Source organism: Rhinopithecus bieti, unplaced genomic scaffold, assembly GCF_001698545.2.
Source record: "Rhinopithecus bieti isolate Rb0 unplaced genomic scaffold, ASM169854v2 scaffold_39870, whole genome shotgun sequence".
NCBI lineage: Eukaryota > Metazoa > Chordata > Mammalia > Primates > Cercopithecidae > Rhinopithecus > Rhinopithecus bieti.
The window spans coordinates 310,846-317,509 of record NW_016817144.1 but is presented as its reverse complement, the minus strand read 5'-3'; positions in this window follow the sequence as shown (position 1 = coordinate 317,509).

The window sequence follows — 6,664 nt, the reverse complement described above, 5'->3', positions numbered from 1 at the left end:
CCCGTCTTGGCCTCCCAAAGTGCTGGGATTACAGGCTTGAGCCACCGCGCCCGGCGAATATTTTTTTCCTTCCATTAAAGCAAAGGTTGGCCAGGCATGATGGCTCAGGCCTGTAATTGCAGTACTTTGGGATGCCAAGGTGACAGCGGTAGCAGGCAGACAAATCCTAGGCAGACAGGGGCAGATCCCCAGTGAAACCCAAACTTCAAGTCAAAGACAGTTTAGAGCCTAGCTACTGTGGGTAAGTCCACAGACTGGATTAAGAACCTGTCTTCCCATTTGGCACACTTTCCTCTGATGGATCCCCACCCTTCCCCTGTTTTACATGTACATACCCTTCCCTAATTGGTTTATTACACTGTCGTGCCCACCTTTGAGTGGTGCCTTTGTTTTAGCCTTTTTTGCTTACCCACAAACCAATCAACATGTACTCCCTATTCCGAGCACATTAAAGCCCCAGACCCAGCCACATTGAGCGAGAGACCATCTGACTTTAGGTAGGGGACCACCCTCGCATCCCCTCTCCACTGAGAGCTGTTTCGTCGCTCACTAAAATTCTTCTCCACTCTCCTCACCCTTTGATTGTCAGCATAACCTCATTCTTCTTGGACAGAGGATAAGAACTCGGGACCCACAAAGCACGTGTACAAAGAAGGCTGTACACCCTCCGCCAGTGGCGGGCAGCTGCCTCATGTGATGGGAAGCAGCAGCAGGGCTGAGCCAGCCCTGGAGCCATAGGCCAGAGCAAGGCGACAGGACTGATGGAGCTGTTAACATGCTGTTGTCCATCAGGCTGTAGACAAAGGGACTAAAAGAGCTAATTTGCATGCTGTAACACCCCCCCTGGGGCTTCAGGGTCATGGGCACACCTGCCTGGGTGCCACACTGTGTTCTCCTCATCTGGATGCCAGAGTCCACCGCGGGAGTCACTTGTGACATGCCTGGTCCAGCCACAAGCCCCACATGGAGCCCACTCCTCTGCCAGCACTTGGAACGGCCAGCCAGACCCCACACTCGCTCACTCACACAGTCCCTCCTGCCAGGGGCTAAACATGCAGTAGTGGTGGCCATGGGACCTGCACTGGAGTGCAAGCCAGGTGTGGCCCGGCAGGCTGAGTAGACAGGGTGTCTCCTGCAGCAAGCCCAGGCCTGAGCAAGGCCTGGGCAGGGGAATTGCCCCCGGGAATCTCCAGCTGGCAAAGTGACTAAGAAAAATCCTGCATCAAAGGTGGGAGGATCTCTTGAGCCCAGGAGTTTGAGACTAGCCTGGGTAACCCCATCCCTACAAAACATAAAAAATTAGCTGGTCCTAGTGGTGCCTGCCTGTAGTCCCAGCCACTTGGGAGGCTAAGATGGGAAGATGGCATGAGCCCAGGAGTTCCAGGCTGCAGAGAGTAGCACGCCACCACACTCCAGCCTGGACGACGGAATGAGACCCTGTCTCAAAAAAAAAAAAAAGAGTTTGATTTCTTTGATGTTAAGTGACCTCAATGAACATCAGGAGCCTGACCCACTTTGTTGGTTTTCTTTTCTTTCTTTTTCTTTCTTTCTTTTTTTCTAAGACACAGTTTCACTCTGTCACCAGGCTACAGTGCAGTGGCGCGATCATGGCTCACTGCAACCTCTACCTCCCAGGAAGCGATTCTTCTGCCTCAGCCTCCCGAGTAGCCGGGACTACAGGTGCACACCACCACGCCCACCTACTTTTTGTATTTTTTAGTAGAGATGGGGTTTCACGGTGTTGGCCAGGATGGTCTCAATCTCTTGACCTCGTGACACCCACCCACCTCAGCCTTCCAAGGTGCTGGGATTACAGGCATGAGCCACTGCGCCCGGCCCTGGTGTTCTCATTGAAAGGCAAAATTTCTTTTACTTACACACTGGGTGAGTGTTACCTGGTTGTTGGGCTGATTGACTGTGGCAGCAATAGAAATGCAAAGAGGTGTGTGGAATGGGGCTATGGGCTCTGAATATAGTCCTCTGTGGATGCCTTTGTGAATGCTGAGTACTCATTCAAATGCAGAATATTCTGCTTTTTGCTAGGAGCTGAGAAGTAATAGATTTATAGACCTCTTATTCTTGGTCACCCTTGAGGGTGGAAATTGCTTTATTATAATGCATATAATTCAATACATATTCTTCTGGATTTAAACTCAATCTTCTGGCTAGTGATCCTTAAATTTTTATCTCTAGCTCTGACTTTCCCACTAATTCCTAAATTTGAATTTCCACTGCCTGATTAACATTTTTGATTAGATATCTGAAGCTTAATGTACTCAAAATGGAATTCTGGATTTTCCCCCCACTTTTTTCTTTTTTTTGAGACAGTTTCGCTCCTGTTGCCCAGGCTGGAGTGCAGTGGCATGATCTCGGCTCACCACAACCTCCGCTTCCCAGGTTCAAGAGATTCTCCTGCCTCATTCTCCTGGGTAGCTGGGATTACAGGCATGCATCACCACACCCAGCTAATTTTTGTATTTTGGGTAGAGACGGGGTTTCAGTATGGTAGCCAGGCTGGTCTCAAACTTCTGACCTCAGGTGATCTGCCCACCTTAGCCTCCCAAAGTGCTGGGATTACAGGCATGTGCCCCTGCATCCAGCCAGTTTTCCCCCACTTCTGTTCCCCTCCTCAATCCCACCTTGGACTTCCTGGGTGCTTGGCACCTCATTTATCTAATCCCTCATCCATCAGCAAGTCCTGTGCACCTCCCCTGTGAGATATATCCAAGGTGCAGCATGTCTGGTCCAGCCGCAAGCCCCACATGGAGCCCGCTCCCGTGCCGGTGCTTGGAACGGCTGGGCCCCATTCCCCACTTCATTTCCACTGCAGCCACCGAACCGTTCTCCAGCATCTCTCGTCCTCCCCACTGCAGCAGCCCCCAACTGACTGCTTTCCCTCTGGCTTCGCTCCTATTAGAATATTCTTTTCACAGCAGATGATCCTAAAACATAAATCGTATCAGTTCATATGCCCTTTAAAAAGTTTCCTCATACTACTCTTAGCGGTGTATAAAGAAAGGAAAACAAACAAGAATTAAAAAACAAAAAAGTTCTGGCTAGGCATGGTGAGTCATGTCTGTAATCACAGCACTTGGGGAGGCTAAAGCAGGAGGATCCCTTGAAGCCAGAAGTTTATGACCCGCATGGGTAACATAAGCAGATCGCATCTCTATGAAAAACAAAGAAATAAAAACTGAGGCTTGGCACACTGGCTTATGCCTACAATCCCAACACTTTGGGAGACCAGGGTGGACAGATCACCTGAGGCAGGAGTTTGAGACCAGCCTGGCCAACTTGGTGAAACCCCATCTCTACTAAAAATACAAAAAATTAGCTGGGCGTGGTGGCACACACCCATACTCCCAGCTGCTTGAGAGGATGAGGCATGAGAATCACTTGAACCCTGGAGGCGGAGGTTGCAGTGAGCTGAGATTGCACCACTGTACTCCAGCCTGGGTGATGGAGCGAGATGCTGTCTCAAAAATAAATAAATTGATAAATAAAAATAAATTAAATAAATAAAACTTTCCATGTACTGATCCATGCTATAACATGGATGAATCTAGAAAACATGACGCTGAATGAAAGAAGCCAGTTTTAAAAGGCTGTGTGTTGTATGACTCTGCTTGTATGAAATGTTCAGAAGAGGCAAATTCATAGAAGCAGAAAGCAGGTTAGAGGTTGCCAGGGGCTGGGGCTGCGGGGGGCAGGCGGTGGGTTGGGGAGGGATGGGGAGTGACTGCAGAAAGGGTTTGGGGTTTCCTCTTGGGGTGAGGAAAATGTTCTGGAACTGGATAATGATGAAAATTCCACCACATTGAGTGTACTAAATATCACCGAATTGTACACATTAAAATGGCAACTTTTATTTTGTGAATTTTACCATTTTTTTCCTAAGAAACGTTTAATGACTTCTCGTTGCGATCTTAAAATAGAAACCAGGGCTGGGCATGGTGGCTTATGCCTATAAGCTGCGCTTTGGGAGGCGGAGGTGGGTGGATTGCTTGAGGTCAGGAGTTCGAGACCAGCCTGGGCAACATGGCAAAACCCTGTCTCTACAAAAAATACAAAAAAATTAGCCAAGTGTGGTGGCCTGCATCTGTGGTCCCAGCTACTGGGGAGGCTGAGGTGGGAGGACCACTTGTGCCCCGGAGGTGGAGGATACAGTGAGCCTTGATCACATCACTGTACTCCAGCCTGAGCAATAGAGCCAGACCTTGTCTCAAAAAAAAAAAAAAAAAAAAAGTACAATCCAAATTCCTAACTAAAGTCCACAGAACACTGCATGATCTCGCCACCCCACCTCTTCTCCTCCTCGTGCTCTGAGCTTTGCTCTACCTGCTCTAAGCTGTGGGCTGAGAAAGTGATGCACTAAAGTATGGCGCTTTGGGCTGGGCACGTAGTACCTGCACTTTGGGAGGCCGAGGTGGGCGGATTTCGAGGTCAGGAGTTCAAGACCAGCCTGGCTAACATGGTGAAACCCCCTCTCTACTAAAGATACAAAAAATTTAGCCGGGCATGGTGGCGTGCACCTGTAATCCCAGCTACTTGGGAGACTGAGGCAGCAGAATCACTTGAACCCGGAAGGCAGAGGTTGCAGTGAGACAAGATTGTCCCATTGCACTCCAGCCTGGGCGACAGGGTGAGACTCCATTGATTTGTTTTTCTAAGACCACCAGAGCGGGCACAAAAGAACCAGCGAGTAGGCAAGTGTAGGAGCAAGTTTATTTTGGTCACCTAGCTTCAAGGGAAGAAGGTGGGTAGGGAGAGGTCTGTCGGCCTCCGGCAAATGAGGCCCACAGAGTCGCCCATGGAGCTCTCAGACGGAGTTCCGACAGTCCCGACCGCAGTGGGGAAGCTGGGAAGTCCGTGCGTGGCATTCGTCCGGAGCGGCTTTTCTAGGAGTGGGAGGGCGATAGGCGGGGCATGGGCGTGTCGGGGGGCGTTCCGCAGGTGCGACCAGGTAAATCTTGGTCTCTTCGGATTGACATCACCTGGCGCATGCCTAGTTGGTCTGCACCTTCCCGGGTCGCCCGCTGCATTTTCGCGCGCGCGGGAAAAGTTGGGGGGGGGGAGATGAAGAACCCGGAAGTGCACCATCTTGCCTCCGTTCATCCAAACATCCATCTCAAAAAAAAAAAAAAGTATGGCACTCTGGCGTGCTGAGTATTTTGAACTAATGGAGATTGGAGGCAACCTCAGAACCAAGGTTTCTCTGACCTCCTACTCTCCTGTCTGTCACCCCTCTTTCTTCCCTAAAACACAAGAAGAGATCTCTCTGAATTTCCCTTGTCTGCCTAAAGACGTGAAACTGCCCTTGCAAAAATTATGACAGTGAGATGAATCTGACATAGTGCCTTCATCTTGCCTCTAACCTCACAAGCTAACTGTCTGTGCTCATTCATGGGCCTAGGCCAAGTTAACTATGGAAGTTTAGTTTACAGTTTAACTTTAAAAGATGGTTAACAGTTCCTTCCCAAAATGAATCCCGTCTTTGCTCTGGGACCGAAACCACCTTTGTAAATCTAACAAATTGGCCACAAGGTTGGAATTACAGTTCAGGAGTCATGCTGCCAGAGGTGACAAGATTTATAACCCACCCCTCAATTGCTCCTATAGGTAACATCATTATGATAAAATCTAAGAGTGGTATTTTAGGTATTTTTCAGACCTTGCATTCTGATGGACCAGCTGGCAGCACCTGGACCAGTAACCTATACCAAGAAACTGACTCAACTGGTCCTGCCACCCCACCCTGGAACTGACTAAGGGCAAGAAGACACCCTCAAGCCCCTGTGATTTCATTGCAGACCCAACCAGTCAGCATTACCTGTTCCCTAGCCGCCTGGAATACACAGAACTTAAAACCTGGCCTGACTCTGAAGAAGGTGCAGCCTCTTCAGGAGCAAAAGCCTTTTAGCACAAGGGCTAATTCAGGAAAAGTACAAAAGTTTACAGGCCTCATTTTTTTTTTCTGAGGCGGAATTTCGCTCTTGTCACCCAGGCTAGAGTGCAGTGCCGCAATCTCGGCTCACTGCAAACTCCGCCTCCCAGGTTCAAGCAATTCTCCTGCCTCAGCCTCCAGAGTAGCTGGGATTACAGGCGTCTGCCACCATTCCTGGCTAATTTTTGTATTTTTAGTAGGGATGGGGTTTCGCCATGCTGGCCAGGCTTGTCTCAAACTCCTGACCTCAGGTGATCCACCTGCCTCGGCCTCCTGAAGTGTTGGTATTACAGGCGTGAGCCACTGCGCCCAGCCTACAGGCCTCATTTTTTTATTCCTCAGTCAAAATGAGCTTTATTGCATCTTATGAAAAGAGACAGATACAGTGAGATGACCTACTTTCTTAACTAGAATTTTTCAGCAAAGAAATCATTACCCCTTGTTACCAAGAAAACGTCTGGGTCTGTCCTGAGCAAGCAGCATTCTAACCTTCTTACCTTGTTTTTAGATAGTGCTTTAGTTCACCAAGTGACCTTCCACGCATTAGTTCATTTTTTCCTTGAATTCATTTCTGTGGGTAGGTATTCCATTTTTTTTTTTTTTTTTTTTTTTTGAGACAGAGCCTTTCTCTGTTGCCCAGGCTAGAGAGCAACAGCGCGATCTCCTCTGCCTCCTGAGTCAAGTAATTCTCCTGCCTCAGCCTCCCAAGTAGCTGGGATT